This window comes from Diuraphis noxia, unplaced genomic scaffold (assembly GCF_037042655.1).
Source record: "Diuraphis noxia isolate RWA-SAM2 unplaced genomic scaffold, SU_Dnox_SAM2 contig0005, whole genome shotgun sequence".
NCBI lineage: Eukaryota > Metazoa > Arthropoda > Insecta > Hemiptera > Aphididae > Diuraphis > Diuraphis noxia.
In genome coordinates, this window is record NW_028301715.1 from 19,280,893 (window position 1) to 19,304,743 (window position 23,851).

The following is a 23,851-nucleotide window of genomic DNA, read 5'->3' on the forward strand; positions in this document are numbered from 1 at the left end:
TAGGTATCAAGAAAAAAAATTCAAATTAGATACTCTATAATAAAAACTGAATTGAAGAAACGAGATAAGTGCTAAAAAAATGTCTAATATACCGGTATCTGTGAACACAACAATCTAAAAATTTAATTAGGTACCATATCGTTTTAAATGTAATATTTATTTAAAAATACTGTTCAGCCTTATATATTCGCGCGTATCTCGTATATTTCAAATGCTAAAGATGTACTTACATAAATCTATTTCAGGAATGTATACGGTGCGTGCCAAACCATTAATTTTCATCCCTAAAATAAACTCGTGTAAGTATATTTGTTTCAGGCAAAATATTATATTATATCATCGACTACTGGAGTCTCTAGGTGAAAAACCGAACACTTATTTACTGGGACACGACTTTAGTATACCAATTCAGGGACCGAATAAAAACCACGGTGAATATAAAAAATAATAATAAATAATTAGCAACTAAAAATATTCGATTTCATTTAATTTATGTTGTTCAACTTACAAGAACTTTAATTACATTTTAAATATGTATAAACAAAAAAAAAACTAATAATGGTAACTACCTATTAAACTTCAAAAGTTTAAATTCATTGGTATAGAATATGCAGTAACTTTTCGTTGATAATTAATTACACTTGAAATTAATTTAGATAACAAAATAAAAAATATTTTTAAATATAATTTTATTATAACGAATACAGTAATTTCGTCATGGCAATAACATATAAAACAATATTTTATATCAAAACATGCTTCTTAGTTAAAATTTCCTGTTGTAGTAATTTAATATAAAAATTATGTATTATTAATAATATGTTTAACATATCATATTCCAATACATTTATATCTGTCATCTATTATCTTTATCTTTACCACTTACTACCAGTAAATTAAATTGACCTATTTTGATGATGTTTAATTAATTTGTAAATTCAAACTCATAATTTTATATTTATATTTATATCCTAAAAATGTTGCTATTATTTTATTCAATCTTTTTGTATAATAAACTGAAACTAGCATCCTAAATTGTAAGATAAAAAAAATGTATGGGTTTCGCAATATTTTCACGAGTTGATAAAAACAAATGATTCAATCTTGGAAATGAATATCTTTCGTTTGCGTTGAAAACATAAAAAAAAAGTATAGTTAGCATTCAATAAAATAAACCATTAGAATTTTGAATCACTTTTTGGATATAAACCATGTATCATGTATGTATTATTATGGCTTACTAGGTATAGCGAATTGAAGAATTAATGTTTAAAATTTAATAGTGTACCTAATAATGCACACAAAAAGACAAAAAATGTTAACGATAAATAAATGTTTCTCTTTATATTATAGATTATAGAATTTGTAACTAACGAAATGACTAACAGGTATCTATTCTACTCATATACTAGCTATTAAGAAAAATGAATTAAACAGAAAGCAATTTAATTTTTTTTTTTTAGGGAGTTATTAACCAGAATTTAATTAAACTTTATGTTTTTTATTCATTTTGTTACTTTATAAAGTTTATTCATTTCATAGACAAATTTCAATATAATTCATTTAAATGCATTTCACAGCTTTACGAAATTATAATAGATAGACTACTTCACTAAGTTACGAATGTTACGATACTTAAATAGTATTGAATAATATGAATATTGTGTACTATATTGTGGTATTTAATTATGATTTTCATTTTCAAACCATATATTAAAAGCAATCTTTATTGGAATGGAAACTTTGTTTCTCAGTACTCAAGTTGAATGTGAAGAAACCAATTTTATTACTTATCGATCATTGATGTATATAGAACCAATTTGAGTGGTAGTCTGCTCTCCGTATATTAATATAAAATAGCACAAAAGCAATTTTAAGGTAATGGAAGGAAAAAAAAACAATCATAATGATGAAGATTATAATAATAATAACAGGAAGAAAATAGCAATGACAACATTTTCAATAACTCCTATTATACGCTTTAAAAGCATATTATATAGCCAAAATTACCTGATATTAAAAAATAGACATGGTTTGTAAATACTTAAATATTAGACTCGAGATTGTTCTTGTCACAATAATATTTATATATTATAGTATTATAATAATGTTTAAATATAAAATATTGTAAAAATTATATAAGTTTAGTTTTAAGAAATATTGATAAGACAATGATGAAACCTTAGATTTGATTACACTTTTTTAGCTTACAATGGCAATTATGAATTTCCAAATAAGTTTAAACGTAGAGTAAGATCATAATATATTATGATTGCCTTTTTGTTGCAAATATATGTTATTTTATTTTAACAACTAAATTTAACCAATTCCTGTTGTTCAGTTCCGAAATCGTTTAATATTAAAAGTGAAAAAAAATATAAAATTAGACCTATACCTCACGATTGTATAGGTACTTCAGTTTAACACAGGCTGCATTTTATAAACTATTAATTGTTGTATTATGAAAAATGTAATTTTCAAAACTACATAATAATATGTTTGAATTATTCCAAAGTTGTCGTGTTGTTATAGTTAGTTCTTAGAAGAGGAAATCTTTTTTTTCGCTTGTAGTTATTTAGTTACACATAGTTGTAATTTAATTTTACATTCTGTATGATAATGTTGCTAAAACTTAGTTTAAATATATAAAATGTAAATTGTTTTTTTCTAAGTCAGGGAATCATATTTTCTAGGTATGGTTTATGTGATCGCTGGATGATGTGAAACTTTACAAAATGTGTCTTTTATATCATAATACAATACAGATATTTTAACTCTAAATGAATCATTGAGCAATTTTGAATTATTCTAAATAGTATAATATATAATATATAAAACCATATTTTAATTTTAAAGTAGTAAAAACATTTAAAAAAATACATATTTAATATTCGTTATAATAATAATTATTACTACTATTATTTAAATTAAAAAATGTATGCTGTTTAATTCAGGTTGTACCTACTGTTATATTAAATGTAAGCTACTTAAGGACTTATGTGTTATCAATCATATAACTTAATCCGCTTAGGTAGATCGTTTTAATTATTTATATGTATACGGGTTTATAAATACAAAAACGATCAACATTAGTAAATGAAAAAAGTACTGGCATTACTAAATTAATTTGGTATGATAATTTCCGATGGGTTTGTATGTTATTTACCTACTTTTATTACACCGAGTTGTACGTGTAGATAGTTATAATTTTAATTAATTATTACGAGTTACTATGTTTGATAAGTTTATCAGTATTTTTATAAATTAAACGGTTTTATCACAATTCTTCGTTCAGTAAAATAATATTTATTATTTATACACGCACATTTTACAAGTTTATATAAATCGATAAACTACTTCATATTAGTTTTTTATAACTATATTGGACATGGTTTGTGGCCAGACAAGCCACCACGTAAACGTTATTCGTCATGTTGTCTGTCTTCATTATTCGCTTGACATACTTCTACAGATTTTTCTCATGTTTTTGTTACTGATATTACTGGTATCGTAATTGTTTATCAATATAATATTATATTTACCTATATCGTTTTTGGTTTGATTTTCTTCGAGGACAATATTTTATGCTTTAGACGTATCACCTGATCAGTAACTATATCACACTGCTCTATATTTTCGGTTTCGTTAAGTAAACTAGCTCTTTGGTTGTCTAACACAACATTGTTAGTTTGACTCAAGTTGAAACTCTTCACTGCCGTCACCAGCAGCTCCACCTTTCTTTGTATTATATATATGTATTGAACAGTATCTTACTTTCAGTTCGAGATACTTATTTAATATTTATAAATCAATATGTTTAGGTTATGTTTGTCACGTGATCAATGACAAGTGATATTTCATTAATTTAATATTATGTTATTTATTGTTTACAATACTATAATATATATATATATATATATATATATATATATATATTATTTTAGTCAGGTAGATGGGCCATTACTAGTAAGTTATTAATTTTATAAAACCAAATTGACAAAACTTTAATAAAATTGTATCATTTTTAAATACATTTTATAATTGTAGCAGTTGAATCTATATTTAGTATGAGTGTGAATTTATAGTGCCAGCTGCTAATGTCATTGTTAAGATTTCTTATGGAATAAACAGATATCGTCTTAGGATCAACTAATTTTAATTTTCATCACCTCTGAAAATTCACTACTCATGCAGCATGCATTTATGATTAACACAGATCTTGTGCTAAATTATGCATTTCTAAAGTATGCTTTATTATATGTTTGACGTCGAAATAACCACGTAAGGCGTCCTATATGTAAATTATTATGCAATCACAAATAAGAGAAATATATCGTTCGTCATCTTGACTCAGTTTCATATATTAATTTGAAACTCATATTTATTAATGATGCAAGTTTTATATATATAAATTAGTTGTTCAAACGAGAAAAATATATTAAAATTGAAATAAAAAGTTGTATGACATGTGTCAGTTATTATTGACAGATGAGTAGTTTTAATTGTTACAACCTATATGTTTCCTTAAATTTAAAATTAACTTTGTATTTTAAAATTGTGTTAAATAAAATATGTATCATGTGTTCAATTTAAATTATATTTCATAATATTATTGATTATAAATACTAGTAACCTAAGCTAACCTACCCTTAATAATACATATTGTACTGAAAAATGTAGATACTACATATGTAGGTTACTTTAATTTTTCAATTGTATTTGATATTTAAACAAAAGTTAACTATACAACAGAGGATGACGAATTATAAATATTTGTAAAACTGTAGTATTATAATGGATAGTACTATATCATACATATTATAGTGCTTAAATTAAAAAAATATATACAAATATGTTTCATTAGTACTTTTTATATTATCATAATAATTATTACTTAACATATTAAAATGTCAAAATTATAATCATATAGAATAATAAAAACTAAATTATTTGCATTTAATGAAAAAATATAGACAACTTATATTTTATTGATTATATTCTAATGATTTTAGAAATATAATTTTGATTTGCTTCCTTAGAATACTCAATATGCGAAAAACACGGATTAAATGGGTATAGTTGTTTATCGTGTTAAAAAAATAACTATTTTATTATTTTCATTTATCGAATCAAGATTTATTAAAATTAAAATATAAACCAATTTAAATCACTATTTACTATCACCGTACAGTTTTAAATTCAACTTTTTTTTTAAATTTAATTCGCTTAAGCCATATAGACATACATATATTATAGTGTTATATTAAAAAATGAAGATAATATTAGGTTTTAACTATAGTGTATCATAATATAGTGACTATATTATGACGGTGGCAGAACCTAAGCATATGTGTGTGCAATGTGTGCATATTATTTTTTCTATTTTGGTCCATTTTAATCTTTATTTTTTTTAATTAAACAAATTGTCACTTTAAATAATATTATCTCAAAATACAGCTATATTAATATTAAGCACAATATTAGATATATGTTAGTATATAAAATAGTAGAGGTATTATTATTAGGTATCATATTATTATTTTAACTTTTTTGGTAGAATAGATAAGATTACTAAAAGTGAACCAATACCACTACCAATAGCACACAGCAATACAGAATTGGATATTGTTTCAAACACGTAGTTTTGTTGAAAATATTTTATGCATACACTTTTAAAATTATGTAATTAGATTTAAAAAAAATCTATGACTTCCTAATTATTAGTTATTTTGACGAATAAACACATTTTCAAGATATTTAATTTTTGTGATTTGTATTTTAGGTGACAACATCATCGTACACAACTAGTTGAAAACTATATAGGTATTCCAAAACAACATATACTCCCATACTTAATCGGTAACTTATTAATAAATAAATCAATGTCAACTTTAAAAAGTACGATCATAAATCAATTTTAAAGATTTTTCCACAATGTGAAATTGACAGTCTGGTATTTTTACATCCCAACTCAATAATTATATCATAAAATACAAATTAGTAGTAGTTCATTATTACGGGGGTATTTTAATAGTAATTAATAATTCCTTAGTAGGAAAATTGCTTCTATATTAATTTATTGTACATTTCAATCTCTATTCGTGTTAACAGTTAAGACAACTCTCATTTTATACTTCACAACTCATATGAAAATAATTATTTTATAGTGCATTCAATCACCTGTACTGGCTACAATAATTGAATCAATCAGAACAGGATTTAGTCACCAAATCTAGTAGGTAACTATAGACTAAATATTTTATTAACTTCTTCTAAAAAGTGAAACAATATTGTAGACACGGTAAAACCAAAAAAATGCAAATTGACCTTTTTTCAATAACTAAAAGCGCAAATTTGTATCACGCTTTTGTACTTTGGCAGTGGTATAAAAGCGCAAAAATATATTGTAAATCTAAAGTCATCTTAAATACAAAAACTTAGACCTTGTATATAAAGAAAAAATAATTTCCAGATTGGAGTTGATACTAGATAACAGTTGGCTTAAAATTTCAAATTTAATTTTAAGGCACCTATACCTACTTGCTATAATATTAGCTTAATATAATAATTTATTTATTCATTATATTTGTTTAACTAATTTAAAATAATACTCAAAATTATTATTTTTATTTTTACTGATTTTTTAAACTAATTTCAATATCACTGTAAGTCTGTAAATGCTTAATTAAATAATAATAATAATAACTACGATTTTGATAAATATATGAGTTATGGGTTGTTAAAAAGGTGATTTTTTGAGCTTATGATGTGCTATTAATTTTTGCGTCACTTTTGGTTCGCGTTTATGGCATATTTTGCGTTAATGGGCTACAGCCTACAGCTTTGTAGACATTATTTTTTTTTCTATTTGAAAACAAATTACAAAGTATATTTAACCATACGAAAAAAAGTTCTACAGTTTTTATATGAATGCATTCGAAAAGTACCTGTTATAAATATTTTCGAATAATTGTATAATTTAATTTAAAAAAAATTCTCAAAAGTGTATTGCGTTTTAAACGATCGGTCACACGAATCAATTAGTGCCTCAAAAAACATCAATAGGTAATAGTACATAATATTACAATTTGTTTTAGCTACAATGCAATTGGCCAGGTATTTTTAAGTTTAAATAGGTCTCATGTCAAATAGGGGATTTTAATCTTCAACGACATATTATTTAGCAACCAACCATTTAAAAGTTTATATTTTGTTTTCAGATAACGAATAAATTAGTGGAAAAACTATCACAAACAAATTACGATATATGACATTGATACACGTGAAAGTTCTGGAAAAAAGTTTTTCCATTTCTGTTTTGCAATAATAGTCAATTCAACGGTAACATATTTTTTTCAAGCTCATCCCGATCCATTTCGCTCTTAATTGAAACACCAATTGGATGCGACGAAATAGATATTTTACGATTTATAAAATTTACATATTACAATATAATATTTATTATTTATCCTTTGCTGCAATTGGTACTAAAGTAGGTATAAGGACGTCTGTTGAATACCATTTTTAATAAAAAAAAAAATTTTGTAGTAATGGCTTTGATTACGAACTCAAGCATGCAAATGAAAAATGCAACAATACCACGATAAATTTGAAAAATTAAAATCCGGAAAGAGTTTTTTTTAAACGATGGGAACATATTGCCACCGAGTGGGAATAAATTCGGATGCGAATTATAGATAAAATACCTGCATTGAATGTTTCCGAGTGACGGAACTACGGAAGTACAACAGAGGAATGTGGCTTTCGAGAAACAATCCCGTTGCAGGTATTATAAAGGCAGGTACTACTATACTACTACTAATAATACATTATATCCTTTTATTGAAATCACGTAAAATAGAAAAACAAACGCATAACTTACTATCAGTAAAACGACTATATAAATAGGCACTGTAAAATATTTTCATATGGAAATCGCCAGTCGATACCGTTTATCAAATATTATGTTTTTTATAATATTATTTCAATTTACAACAGGACGAAATCATTATATTATGCTAAGTAATCTGGTCACTTAAAACGTTAAAAAATTTTTAAAACTTTGTTTTAAATATTAATTGATAATTTTATATTGTTGAATACCTATAGTTTCTAATACCACTAATTTGAGACCACGAAAAACTGTATCTATTTAAAAATAGTTTACTCTGAATTTTAAAAGGATTTTTACGTTTTCAGTGCATCCTTGTTTACTCGTAATAATACAATACATTTTTAATAATTATCTGTGTTTATTAGCCGAGATGATTTCTCGTTATTATGACCTTCCCGATTACGGTTTTACAGCTGATATAACCTGTCAATTTCGTTTGACATTCGCCATTCGTTATGATTTTAGACAAAAAAAAACATTGGTTCAAAAACTGTATTTTTCCAAACATATTAAGAGGATTTTGGATCACTATATTTAAAAAAAAATCTAAACGGTTGCCGAATGCCTAGATAAACTTCAGGGCAGGTTATATAATATAATATTTTACATATTATAATTACATTACTGACGAGAGCATAGCGTAGACAGCTATTTTACTAACCTTCGGGTCTTTAGCGGTGCGACCGGCCACGAACGGCGTGTTCTGAGCACTAGGGCCACGCGCATGGAACCGCTGGTCTGCGTGGTCATTGCTGGTGCGGATGTGCGTTTGACGGCCCACGGGCTGCGCCCGGTCCACGCCCGGCCACCGCCCGCCCATAGGTGCTGTTGCTGTTGTACGTCCCGCGGGTGCGGCCCCTGTTCACTGCGGGCCCGACGACCGCGGCCACCAGACAGTATCTCCCGGCGGATCTGCTCCACATCCAACTTGTAAGAGCACATGATGGCGGCGGCCGTGGCCACGGTGGCACAGCCGTCCACCGGTGCCTCAGCCGCGACAGTTTCCGTCGACGTCTCCGTGATGTCTGCTTGAGCCAGGTCAGCACTGCATGACCAGCCGCGGTCGTCGCGTTCGTCGATCGGTATGAACAAACTGCGGTACACCGACCGCCGACCACCGACCGACCGTCTACTCGGTAACGTGGTTAGGACCTGTACAATATCCGCGATCGCGGTTGTGTTGTCGAGGCGGTGCGAACACTGACTGCTACAGCACACGCAACAACAACAACGGAGTGTTATACGATGTGATTCTTCCAACAGTAAATATCACTCGTAATCTCGATAAGTATCTATTTACGTTATTTTTTTTTGAAAATATCCTTTCAAAAATTTCAATCAAAATCGAATTTTTTTCGGCTATGCTTAACAGTTAGGTACTTAGGTCTAAACTAAATAACTATCTAGTTATAAGTAGAGCTATGTTTCAAAGTAGGTACTTTTAATATTATTTTGGACATTCCTTTTATTACATATTTATCTACGTCTTATATCTATTAGCATCAGAAAAAGAAGTATTCATCTTGCATTTTAACAGATTTAAATTTTTTTTGATAATTTTTTCTTTTTTTTAGAAAAGTTTAAGGTTTTTACTTTAAAAGGTAACTTTTAAACGAGTTAATACGATTTTCATTTGAGTATATTCGTATTTAACAATAATGCCTAATCCGATTCTTATTTATCAGATAATTATAGCAATATTTTGAACATATTCGTATAACTTCAAAATTGAGATGACAAGCTGTAGAGCCAAAGATTTAGAATCAATATAATTCCCTGTTTAATTATCTATAGTATTCTGTCTGGAAACTTCAAAACCGCTGTCAACGCGTGACTGTAACAGAGTAACGACTCATCAGTAAGTTGAAGGTACTCACTTTATCGTTATACTATAAGATAATAGTATATTGAATAAAATTATACACATCTCATCACAATAAACAAACTTATGTTATTTTTGTTCCTAAACAATTTTAAGGTCATTATTTTGAATTTTTAGTAAAACGAGTTTTTTTTTTAAGAACAATGTTTTATAACAGTTATTTTCAAATCGTGAAATAAAAATATTTTCAAAAACGTTAATGCACATCAAGGTCACGAGTGTTTACTGCTAAAAGAATAATCAGTGTTATTTCAATAATCATAATTTAACTATTTTTTATAACATTGTTATAAAGTGGACACTATGGACCCTCGCTACCACAATCGTCGGTTTTTATGATATTTTATTTTTATATTTTTACAATACAGGTGTTTGGTGTGCAAAGTGAATGTTTTATATTACATTTTAGTTTTTGATTGGTTTCGGTGAAGCAGAACATTTTTCAGTAAGCATCGCTGTACACGGATATCAAAAGGTAAAACAAATTGTATTTTAACTAAAGTTTAGACAAACGCTCTGTTCCGCACCGCAATTTTGAGTGCCACTTTCGTCTATCGTCATATACACCTTAAGTTATTTTGATATTTATAGAAAACAATATTTTGCAACAATCTGATATGATATATATAGATAAATTAAAGAAGAAAATACTTAAGAATTTTTTAAAAGTGAGCCGTTAAGAGATGCCTGACAGATGTAAAACCTTTAAATTATTTCGTACAAAAAAAATATAAACGGACGTTTAAAGAATGTTTGTTAAAAGAAATAAACGTGGCATAATCAAAAACAAAATATTCGGATTTTTAAGGAAAAATATTCTTTATTTTTGGGTGAATTAGATTAAAAAAAAAAAGATAAACGGTAAAACGTTCGTTTTTTTTTTTACTTTTACTTTTTTCTAGATTTTTCGCTGATCAAATATTTTGTTACAATATGCATTTTAAACTTTGTTTGTTTGTTTTTTTTTTTGTCACAAAAAAATCACAAAACCCGGCCGACAGTCGTAGCTAGGCCAAACGGACCTCGTGTACTTTAATATCACGAAAAATAATATTATTTGGGATAGGCTAATGTGTTGCCATATTTTTATGTTTTTCTTATGGACACACATCAGATTCACCCATAATCTATACATGAGCTGCGTATAGATCGCGACCAATAAACAATCAAATTTCCTATAATTTGATGAAACGTTTTAAAATCATGATGTATAATAATTATCTTTTAAAAACAATTGGTCCACACACCTCATATATACATATTATAATATATAGTGTGATTCACCAAGCACGCTAACCTCTATTGTATCGTCTAATAATGAAATAAAAAGAAATTCTGTATATCATTTAAGATCAGTGTTCAGTGGCAATACCAACTTCTTTTTTTTGAAACAAAAAATACCTTTATTTCCAATCTTCCTGTTAGTCGTTAAGTAGACGAATTTTGAAAATTTTAAATTATCCAAATCGAATTTCAAATGAGTAATTTTTTTGTTATTTAACTTTTAATTCGGGTTAGACATAATATGAATATAATTTAATGAAAGTAATATGAAGCTGTGATGATTTGTAAATTGTAATTGTGTAAATATAATATATCAACATACCATGAAAAACTGTCAATCGTATAAAAAAGCAATAGATAAAATACGACATACATATTATAGTTTTGTAAAACCTTTTTTCGGGGCTATTGTCTTTAGTACACACTTTAACATTATAACACACTATAACCATCAAATTACTCATTAAAATTTTGATTTAAATACATTAGGTATAAAAAACTTTTTTTTTTTTAAATTGGAAATTATCTGTTTTTCAGTTTAGATTCAAATAAATTCGTAGTTATTTCTAAAAATAAAAGTAGGAGATTTTTTAAATGGTATAAAAAATCAAAATATGGTATTTATAAGTATATTCAAAACAATCCCAAAAACCACAGAAATATGACTAAAAAATAATGTATATATTTTATAATGCTACAAATGTGGGTGAGCATACTTGGTGATTCACCCTGTATATCATTTAATAATATTGTGCTCACGATACATGAAATTATCGTAAGACAAAACATAAGAAAACGCCGAGTGACACGAGTACCCTCCGCCCCCCACCACCCCCAATTGCGTTCGCCATGATTTGACTTTTTTTTTGTTTTTTGTTTTGGGCATGATTAAGAAACTAATATCATTATTAATAATAATTCAATTAATACAAATTATACAAATAATAATAATAATAATAGCATATCGTGATCTATATTGACTGGTGAATTGTCTATGAAAAGGATGAAATGGAGTATAAAATAATACTTGTGACGGGGTATAATAACACAAGCACATAGCACAATCTAGCATAATTTATTGTGTGCCTTTTATGTCATTTTTTTTATTATTATATTTTACGATGATAGCAACTATCGATCAACGATGAGACTTCAAAATCCCGCGAGTTTGTTATCAATTTTTACGATTTGACTGAAAAACTGTGACACGCATCAATGACATACATCGATCGTACACTTTTTTCACACTCAGTTATTATTTTTTATCTCTGTGAACGCATTGGGATATAATAAGAAGATTAACATTTCGATCTTAATTTTTTAAGAAACAATAAATTGTCTCCCTCGTTTTTTTTCGAGTTCATCATTAAAATACTGAAGTTATGGTAAAATATTTGTTTTTCTAAAATAAATTAAATGTGTTTTACGAGTGTTAAATTTACATTTTTTTCCATTCAAATATAATAATTGTCTTAAAATAAGAATAAAATTATAATATATTATATTACGTTTGTGGAATGAAATAATTTTAAATAATTGTTGATTTTCTTTTGTTGATATATACATATATACCTACGTTAGAATCATAGGATCATAAGATCATAGGTGATTTGTAGAATACTCGGTGGGGTATAGACGGTATAGTCTTATAGTCTTACAAAAATTCAAAGCCACCAACCCAACAAAATTCAAATTATTATTGTTGTAATAAGGCTTATTTGTTTTTCGTAATATTTTGAACAACTCTCTCCCCTTCCCACACCAAAAATACAATCAAATTTCCGCTTACGGTTATAACTTATATAGTTTAGTGACGTGAAACTACCTCGAAAAAAATATTGTATTCTTTCGTGACATTAAAGAATGTATGCAAACAACAAGAGTGACGTATATATTTTATGCCACTGCGTATACAGCATGACCGCGATATAATATTTTAAACAATGCACATGCCGTATAGGTATTATTATAATGATATGTTCAAATAAGTCATCGTCGTGTCAAAAATGCATTACGTGTACATAAATATTTAATATCTAACATTGTAACATCATACACATATTATGCATGGCGTTCGACGCGTAACGATAATTAATTGGTTTGTTTTACGACGATAATTGGTATTTATAGTAATCTACGTTACAACAACTGATGTCGAATACATATTAGGTATAAATCCGGAATATTGTACCTCCACAGTGAGTGTATGTAATATTGGTAATAATAGTAGGTAATCATAATAATAATAATAACGCATCATTAGTATAGCTGATTTTACGTGCAATCGGTCGCCTCGCTGCGATTATAATATTAAATAACAGTTTTTAATACCACAATAACATTATTTTACATTTATATCAAATTAATTTATTGTATGCACATATTTGCAATTTACGCGAATTTAACTATAACATCATGGTATATATCACACATCGTAGATAAAGTTTTTGAAAATCGGCCGAGTGATTTATCCAACGACTGACGCGTTCGCATTATATTATTAATCTGCGTTTGGCTCTGTTTTGTGTTTAGTAATTAGTAGTAATAATCTTATGCAGTTTTTAGTGTCAAGTAAGTCAACAAACGATTGCTCTTAGCGAGCACAATGATGCACCAAACCAGGTGATACCCGATATGTAGGCACCGATCTCAATAACGCACGACAACGCTACTGTTATCTGTATCTGTGTGAATTCAAAGGAAAAATTTGGTGAGATGCTTGAAAGATCACAGCTCAAAAAATGTATGTTTAAGGGTTAAATTGTTTTTTGTTTTCCATCGGATTATTTAATGCAGGGATGGAAAATAGGATTTTTCAACGAACAAATTTATGACATAATTAAAAAAAAATTTTAGCCGTGCCATAATTATTTTTACTAACAAATAAAAATACAAATGAAAAATTTATGATTATAATGAGATGTATACAATTGTGAAATGTAGACAATTATGTAAAAATGGAAAAATGGAAAAAAATTATTAAATATAAGGCATCGGCTTTTATCTCCATATTTCATAAAGCCATATTGAATTGTCCATGATGGTAAAAATTTCGAACATCATGCAATTTTTGTTTTTTTGTATGTGACATTTTGAATAAAAATTAATATTAATAACGTACAATTCGCACACGGTCGTATTCTCTCAATACACGAACGAGAACTGATTAGGTATTAATATTAACTTGTCCACACACTTCTAGTAATCTAGTGTCCCATTATATTACAACATATTTTTTTTTTTTTTTTTTCTTTATTTGTAATACACAATCTGTACACAATCGGCACAATAAGAGTATGAGCTAAGACAATAAAAAACATGAAATTATGAGCTAAGAAGCCACCCACCGATGACACTTATGTTTTTAAATTATTTGTTTTAACTTAATTATTATTATTATTATTATTAAATATTATTATTTTTTTTTTTTGTTAGGGGTTAAGTAGGTCTCTACACCATTTACGCTTGAGGCGACGAGGGGGATTACCAGGAATGGTTAAAGAAGCCAGATTTCTTACAAGTTCGTTTGGATGATAATTGAGGCGTTGGTGAAATCGTTTGTAATAATTTTTTGCTTCTTCCTGAATTGTTTTCATATGAAGGTCTTTATGTAGGGAGTGATTTGAGACATATAGTGGAGAGTTGGTAATTTTTCTTAGAATTTTGTTTTGGAAACGTTGAATTTTATTTAGATTAGATATTTTTGCGTTGCCCCACAGCTGTAGGCCATACGTCCAAATTGGCTTTAAAAGAGATTTATAAAGAAGTAGTTTAATATTTAATTTAGAGTGTTTGTTGTTGACTATTAGGGTTTTGATTATTTGTAAACGGGAATTTAATTGAGAAGTTTTGGCTTTGATGTGGTGTGCCCAGGTTAGACGGCGGTCAAGAGTTATGCCGAGATATTTAACGTTTGGGGATGAGGGGATCTGAGTACCAAAAAGCGTTACCTCTGGGCATGGTGCTAATCTGAGTGTAAATGTAGTATGTGCTGATTTGGCTTGGTTAATTTTAAAACGCCACTTTTTATACCAATCTTCCATTAATGAAAGATGGTTTTGAAGGTTCATGGAGGCTACAATAGGATCTGAACTGGATGATATTATGACTTTATCGTCCGCATAGTCTGCTACTAGTGTGTTGGGCGTGGTCGGTTGGTCAGAGGTATAAATATTGTACAGCATTGGGGAGAGGATACCACCTTGCGGAACTCCTGCCGCAATACCTGCTATATTAGAGTCAGAAGAACCATAATGGACCTGGAAGTGTCGGTCTGCGAGATATGATTTAAGTATAATGTAGTATGTTGGGTGTAGGAATTGTTTTAATTTGTAAAGTAGACCTTCATGCCACACTCTATCAAAGGCCTGCGATACGTCAAGGAATGCGCAGGTGCAGTAACGTTTTTTTTCGAGGGCAAAAGAGACAGCGTCAACCACTCTATGGACTTGGTGAATAGTCGAGTGTTTAGTACGAAAACCAAATTGATAGTCAGGTAAGATTTTTTTATTTAACATGATAGGTAGGATACGTTTAAGCAAAAGCCTTTCCAGTATTTTGCCAAAAAATGGTAATAAACTAATTGGTCTATAAGAATTTAATAAGTCCAGTGGTTTGTTTGGTTTTGGAATTAGGATGATTTTAGAAAATTTCCAGAGAAGGGGAAAGTAAGAGAGTCTTAAGGAAGCATTGAAAATGTGGGTAAGGAGGATGATTGCACGTTTGGGTAGGCATCCGGTGACTTCCGCTGTAATTAAATCAAATCCTGGGGATTTCCTAAGTGAGTATTTTTGTATTGTAAATTTTACTTCACTGGGCGTGAAGTGTTTTACTGGTAGAGAAACAGGAAGAGGAGAGTCAAGATACATTTGTACAGAGTTTGTAGTAGCTAGTGAGAATGTTTCAGGGTTAGGTTGGAAAATGTCATGAAGATGATTTTTGAATAATTCTGCTTTTTCAGCATCAGAATAAGCAAGGCTACCGTCTGGGTTTTTTATTGGGGGTGATGCGGCTTTGTATTGGAGAATTTGTTTGGTTGCTTTCCAGAGACTCCCGTCTTTGGTCGAGAGGTTAGTCAAGCGATTTGCAAATGAGATATCTTTATTTTTAGATAAAACTTTCTTGAGAGAGTTGGCCAATTTATTATATTTTTGTTTCAGAGAAGGGAGACGGTCACGTTGGTACAGGGCTCTTGCTCTCCGTTTTTCCACTATAAGTGTACGTATATGACTCGGCAAGGAAGGTTGGTATGAACAGGAATGGTTTGCTTCAGAGGTGGTTGACCAAGCCGCTGATTGGATTATATTTGTGAAGCTATTTACTGCTGAGTCAATATCCTCCGTGGATTTTAATTTTACATTCAGTTTTATTTTTTGGTTAACAAGATCATGAAATTTGTAACGATCAGTTGTGGCATTGAAGAGTTTGGGAGGTTCCAGGCGAATTAATGGATATTCGTTAAGTGTTAATACGACTGAAGAGTGGTCAGAGTTTAAGTCCAAGATATTGTCAATAGAGTGAAATAAATTGGATGGGGTTTTTGAGACAAATATGTCGAGTATATCTGGGTTTTTTTGAGCAGAAGTTGGCCAGTAAGTAGGGCCTGGGGGAGCAAGTATTTTAAGTTTTTTTATACATGTGACATCTCGTAAGACAAGTCCACGTGGGTTATTTGTTCGACATCCCCAACTTTGGTGTTTGGCATTAAAGTCGCCTCCAACTATAAAATTATTGCCAAAAGTACAAAAGTAGTTATTAAAGTCTGCAATTGTAACAGTATGTTTTGGAGGTGAGTATAGTGCAGCAATTGTTACAGGGATATTATTTATGTTAATTAAAATCGCACAGGATTGTAGGAAGTTCTGACAGAAATTGGGAAGAATTTGGAATGTTATGGTGGATTTAATTAGTATGGCGACTCCGCCGTGAGCCGTATTATCTGGATGATTGGCTTTCAGTAATTTGTAACCTGGAATATGTACATTAGAGTGTTGAGTAAGATGTGTTTCCGTAATTAATGCTATATCAATACGTTTGTTTTGTAGTACTGATTGGATTTCAATTACATGATTTTTGAGGCCGTTTGCGTTGAATAATAAGATTAAAAGGGATTTGTTTGTGTGTGTGTTGTTAATCATTTTTTATTATCTAAGAGACTAGTTATTACTTTGGTAAGTAGGGATATTAAAGGATTAATTAGAGATTTAAAATCCTCTAGAAAGCTTGTTATTGTTTTGTTGATATCAGCTACCGGTGGAGGCGGATGTTGATTTGAGGATTGGCCTGACGTGGCCTGAGCATAGGATGGGTTGGGGTTGGGTTAGTATCATTAGTAGGGTGGCTATCTTTTACAACTGGTGCCTTATCTCTAATATTATCTGATAAAAAGAAATGATTACTAGTGGAAGGTTTTTTGCGTCGTTGGAGGTCCTTGTATACTGCGCATCCTTTGTAACTGGCTGGATGGCTCCCTTGACAGAGTGCACATGTTGGTGGAGTATCACGTGGATTTGGACAGGCGGATGAAGGGTGGCATGCGCCGCAGCGGACGCACCGTGGTGGATAACCGCAGTACGTTTTGGTGTGACCGTAGTTTTGACAATTTAAACATTGGCTTATAGTTTTGGCTTTGAAAGGTTCCTCTACTTTGATTTTTGTGTGTAAAAGAGATGTCAATTTGTATATATCTTTTGATTGGCTGCTGGGTTCCAGATCGACAAAAAAAAGTGGTAATGGATGCTTATTTGTTTTGTGTAGAACATTGGTGATATTTCTCACTTCAAATTGACGTAATTCTAATTCAGATTTTATAAGACTAATTGGCGTTGTTGGGTGCAAGTTGCGAATTACGACTCGGACAGGTTTGTCTTGTTGAAGTTGGTAGGTATGGTATTCGGCTTTTTCTTCCTTCAGATACCGTATTAGTGACCTATATGCGTCTGGAGTGCTAGTTTGAATTTTTAGTCTGTCTGTAGATGATTTGCAGACAAAATTATCAACACCGATTAGTTCTATAAGTATCGTGCATAATTCCGGAAAATCCTCGACGCCTCTAACGAAAATTGGAGGAGGAGGTTTAATTTGTGGATCAGTTGTACAATCAGTCTGCATGTTGGTGGTAGTATTTTCAGTAGAATCATTGAGAGAAAAGTCGAATTGATTCTTCGACTGATTAGAATCTTGAACTTCGTTAGAAGCGAGAGCTTCGTAACGATTTGCTGATTTGAATATTTTTTTTTTTGATTTGGGAGGTTGCTCACCTGGAGAGTTTGGTTCAGAATTAGTAGAACTGGAGAGATTTCTTTTAGATTTTTGTATGGTCCATCCTTCATCTAGTTGATTATTACTTGTACCGAGTGATGAGTTGGAGGTTTTATTTTTACTAATAGTTAACGGGGATACGGTGTTATCCATTTTACTAATATCTTTATTATTATTATTGTTGTTGTTGTTGTTTCTGCTAGGCATTTTGATTAGAATAAATTATTAATTAGTTTCTGAATAAATACAAAGCAATTGCGATAAGTACGATTGAAGACGACGGCGGGTTGCGATAGCGTAATTAGATTGTTATATAATAATATCGAGACCGCCGAGGCGGTCGCCGATAAGACCGTATGCGCTAGCACGCTGACAATATTGCAACTATAGGACAATATTGCGTGAATATTTATTTCGTTTGTTATTGTGCACGAGACTTTAAAAAGAGAAGAGTAAATATGAAACATTAAGACTATGTCACATCTTGATTAACTGGCTTATAAGAAAAAAAAACAATAAAAAATAAATAAATAAGCGAACACAGTTGAGCGGTAAGACTAACGCACTGTGCACGTGCGTGCCGAAGGACAGCTATCGCGGAACTGATTACAACATATAAATTATATTTTATAATAATAAAGATAACAATACGTCGTTGGCGAAATATATATTATTAATATTATGTGCAATTTATTGTATTTTACTTAAAAATCTATAAATATATATGGACAAACGAAAGTTTTTCGAGTGCCCTCGAAAATCTCATGCGTGCCAACCATGGCACGCGTGCCCCTTATTTGCCATCCCTGATTTAATGTTTCAACGAATTCGGTTTGTTACTATTTTTCTTAACTGGGACTATAATAATAAAATAATTATTGGAGAAATATTACAGAGTCGGAAATGCTTTGTCCGTGAAAAACTATTTAGTTGCGTGCAAATCTTTATACGTTTTAGCATTGATTATAAATACTATATTATTATTATTATTATTTATATTATTATAGTATTTATAATCAATGGTTTTAGCTTTATCATATGATGTTTAGGTCCCGTTTTCATTCAAATTTGCGATTTCGGTGTGCTTAGTTATATTATGTGAACACGTCATCGAACTTCCACGAACTGAAAATAAGTCGGGTAAACATATTTATGTTTTAATGGAATGACATAACTATAGGTATTTATTTTATAAAATTATAAGTACGATGAGATAATAATAACACCTGCATGAAACGGGTCCACCGAGTAATAACCACATACCACCAGAAACCGAGTAACAAAGACCGTTATTTTGTAACGTGACTTTTGATGTATTATTTAGAAGTAAAACGCGGTTTTCCGATGTCATTGTGCAGCCTGCTATATAACCTTTACACACTACGGTATTGGCTAAAATGCGATTCTTTTGTTCACTGATAAAATATAGACGTGTCCGTAAAACACGGAAGTAATGAAGGAAAACGAGAAAAAGCTAAAGAAAACAATATAGTATAAATAACGTCCGTTCCATCGATCGGCGACAATTTTATTGCAAAGCGATTTAATAATGAATAGATGCGCGTTCGGATTCGGCGAACTACGGTTCTGCGTAAAGTTTTAATAAACGTAAATTGAATTGACACTGACGCGACGTGACTGGTCACGGATCCCGTTTCAATATAAAATGACTGCTTTAATCACAAATTTATTAATTTGTCGTTTCGATATTTATTGCATAATAATTGTGTATTATGTGTGTTTATATAAATCGCAGTGATGATTTCGAACTCGATGCTTCAACTAATAGAAAGTTAAGGTACTTATAGCATTCAGATTGTATGCGGGCTGAACATTTCTCTTTTAAACCAAAAACTGTTTGATTAAATGTATTTTTCATTCAATAATTGTACATTTTTAATTATACACAATGTCATACATTCATAATAAAAATACTAATATCGAATATCAATATGTATTTTGATACGTAAAAATCGAATTTTGGACGAGTAGTTTATGAGTTATAAGTATTTAAAGCTTAGAGAAGTGGTGTAGTGGAAAAACATTTTGCGGGGTAACCCCGTACCACTCCACTCTACCAATCTAAACTTTAAATGCTTATAACTCATAAACTACTCGTCCAAAATTCGATTTTTACGTATCAAAATACATAGAAAAATATTCTGCTTTGGAATATTAAATTAAAACTCAAGGTTGTCATTCAAAGAAGTAAAAAACTTAAAAAATTAAAAGGATAAAAAATATTAAAAAACATAATTTTTTAATAAAAACGCTGTTTTTTTAACAAAATTAAACTTTGTAAAAAAATATTTTCAAAAACATTGATACTTTTTGAAATAATGAGTGGTTCATGATAAAAAAATCACTCTGTATAATTAAATATAATATGTAAAATTATGAAAATATTTCGGTATACCTAATACTTTAAACGTGTCGTTTAAGGTATTTATATTATCATCAAAATTGTTAAATGTAACAAAAAAAAATCTATTAGGCAGGTATACAATATTATCATGTGCGTATTTTTGTTTTGATCAGTATTTAGTTTTTTAGATGAAGAGTTTGATGAAAAATCATTATACCATAATATCAGTACACTATACAACGTAAACTATAAGTTATCGATTTTAGTTTTTTGGCAAGTACTTTGTTTTTTTTTTCTACCTACGAAAGGATGAGTTTAAATATTTATTTCATATTTTCTAGTTATCTATTATGAACAACGTTCAATAATGTATATCGTGATTAGATTTGAATTACCATAGCGTTTCATTACCTCAATTTCTAAGCATGTCAAGATAGCTATTATATTCAACGGCGGATAAGATATTCAATTATACAGCGGATACGCGAAACGAATATTCTTTTCCCGTATTAAGACTTTGGATTAAATGAAAAGCGGTGAGTTGTGGTACTACTACATTATATTTAGTTTAGTTAATAAATTATGTTTAGAAATAATATATACTGTATACACTGAACACATTTATATGGTACTTATATTGAAAAACGTATATCATTTTATAACAAAATATCATATCAAGGCATAGACGTGCACACGGAACTTGCCTCTTTGGTAGGATTAACTTTTTTTGTCAAAACACAGTATATTATAAATTATCCTAAAAAATACAATATTAATTGTCTACAGTTAGTGTTACCAAAAACATTTTATAGAAGATCTGCGTACGCCTATGGGATCCAGATAGAATACATGTTTGTCTACTGTATTAATGTACTTGCATTGGAATCAAATAAAATAAATTTGCATACTAACTGGATCACATAGACGTACGCAGACATTTTAGAAACATTTTTTAAACATTTTTCAAATTTTCATTTAATGAGCTAGAATTGTGAAGAAACTGTGAACGTGAATTTAACACAACCACTTTGACGTATCGAATCAATAATTTCATCAATACTTGGCACGTTATAGCAATAACTTTCGAGTCCTAATTCATGACACTGTAACTATAAGTGTGGTTTATGCTGATTAGTGGTATATGGGTGCAAAATTAAAATTGTTGTATAGAACCACACATTATATTATCTATTTTTTTCCAACCATAATCTGGTTAGGAGGGACTTGGTTTTTTTTTTCATTTTACCTGATAGTTTTCGAACAAAATTCAAATCTGCAATACATGAAATCAAAGGTCGATTTATTTTATTTATTGTACGGTATCAAATTGACAAAATAGTTAGGATGGATGATGTCACTATTGAAAAAATCAACATGTCAAGAGAAAATTAATTTTATGAGAATTATGACGTTTGAACGTTCAAATTTTCAAGTTCAAAACTTTAAGCTGCATTTTAACATCATTAGTAGGTAGTGTAATACTATGAGTTGGTACGAAAAAGACGAAAAAAGTTTGACAGAATTGAAAAACGAACCAAAAAGAAAATAATAGTATAAAGAGGAAGAGTAAGATATCAACTGTGAGAATACATTGTCAAGATGTCGATCGAGTAATTGAATAGTTCTAGAATGGATTCCATAAGAAAACGTTACTACGGAATGGAAAAATCATTGAAAAATACAAACAGAAAATGTTGGGGGGTTATATAAAAATACCAATATACGCGATACCCGAGTGATTGACACAATTTATTTCATAGCAGCTGCCAAATATAATGAAAACGATTAATATATTCAGCTTATTAATAATTATAAAACAAATATTTTGTTTTTCAAAATATTGAATTTCATTATTTTATTATCTGCCAATTCATTGACAGAAAAAAAATTATTAATTAAGAGAAGAATTATTTTAATTTGAACATTATTATTATGGTTTGATGTGGGGAAGACTGGGTCAAGGAATACATTCTCCTACAAAATTTGAATTAATATTTAATTATACATTTAACGATATATTTTATTAACAGGAAACGGTGGAGCCTTTTTTAATTTAAATAAGTTAGACACTCCAGGAAAAGTTAAATCATTTTTTTTATAATACTTTTTGCTACTTCTTAATTACCTGACTCAGCGAATAAGCGTCGTTATATTTTTAGATAAAAATATTGTTTAATAGTTTATTTTGAAAAACAAGTAGCAAGCTTTTTATTCACAATATATGTATGGTTTTGATTAATTTTTAGTTTTCCTCATTCATTAACTTTTAAATAGTATTTTTTTTTTTTTATAAGTACATTTTATACAAATCAGAATTTAAGAGCTAATTTTACTAACACAATTTTAAATAATTTTTTTTTTGATACCATATAATATATGATGATATTTATGTACATAATCTAATAAGATTACAACATTTACATTTTTATTTTTTAAATAATACCCCCTAATATTTTAATCCCTATTTTTATAGTTGAAACCACTATCAACTTTTGATTTTTAAATGGAAACCTATGTATAAAATGTATGAAATGTATAAAACTATTTATTTTTTTATGAATTTTAATATTAGAATTTTAATTTTTGAATAATCTGTTGGTAAAATATAGCCCCTCAAAGTTAGGTGTATTCTGTAGGTGTTATTATATTTTTCGTTTGTAAAGATCAGGAGTTAACATATTTTGTCCAAGTTAATATATAACCATAGTAGAAATTTAAATAAATATTTATTTTCATACTAATCATAAGATAAGACGATATATCTTATCCAAATCTTTATTATCTAATATGGTCTATAATAATAATAATAATTATTATTATTATATCTAGGTATGTGTCTAAATATAATAAGTGTTTATAAGCCGTCCTGATTACTCTGATTCAAAGATTATTGATTTATATGATTGAACAAAAATTAATAAGGACAAGTTTATACAAACACAAAAAGCTTTTCCTATATCGTATTTTGAATTGGCTATATTTCAAAATCTATTGAATTGAAACAAAAAATTCAAACGCAGTTTTAAAAAAAAAAGTTTTATAATATGTCGGTATTAAGGATAGATGTTACTATATTTAAAAATCCAAAATTGATTCATATTTATCATATAACAAAAAATTTGACAAATTTAGGAATATTAATTATATGTTTATTTTATTAAATTTC

At 29.1% G+C, this 23,851-nt stretch overlaps 1 protein-coding gene and 1 long non-coding RNA gene across 2 annotated transcripts in view; both read right to left on the reverse strand.

Moving 5' to 3' along the window:
• The window catches only part of dnc (phosphodiesterase dunce), a 625,052-nt gene that overhangs the window by 507,091 nt on the left and 94,110 nt on the right, over positions 1-23,851 (reverse strand). The window lies entirely within an intron of this gene.
• LOC149055015 (uncharacterized) overlaps positions 1-23,851 on the reverse strand; it is a 124,130-nt gene that overhangs the window by 28,048 nt on the left and 72,231 nt on the right. The window contains exon 2 of the long non-coding RNA XR_016192053.1: positions 8,556-9,101. This is a non-coding gene — a long non-coding RNA (uncharacterized LOC149055015). The remainder of the gene's footprint in view (positions 1-8,555; positions 9,102-23,851) is intronic.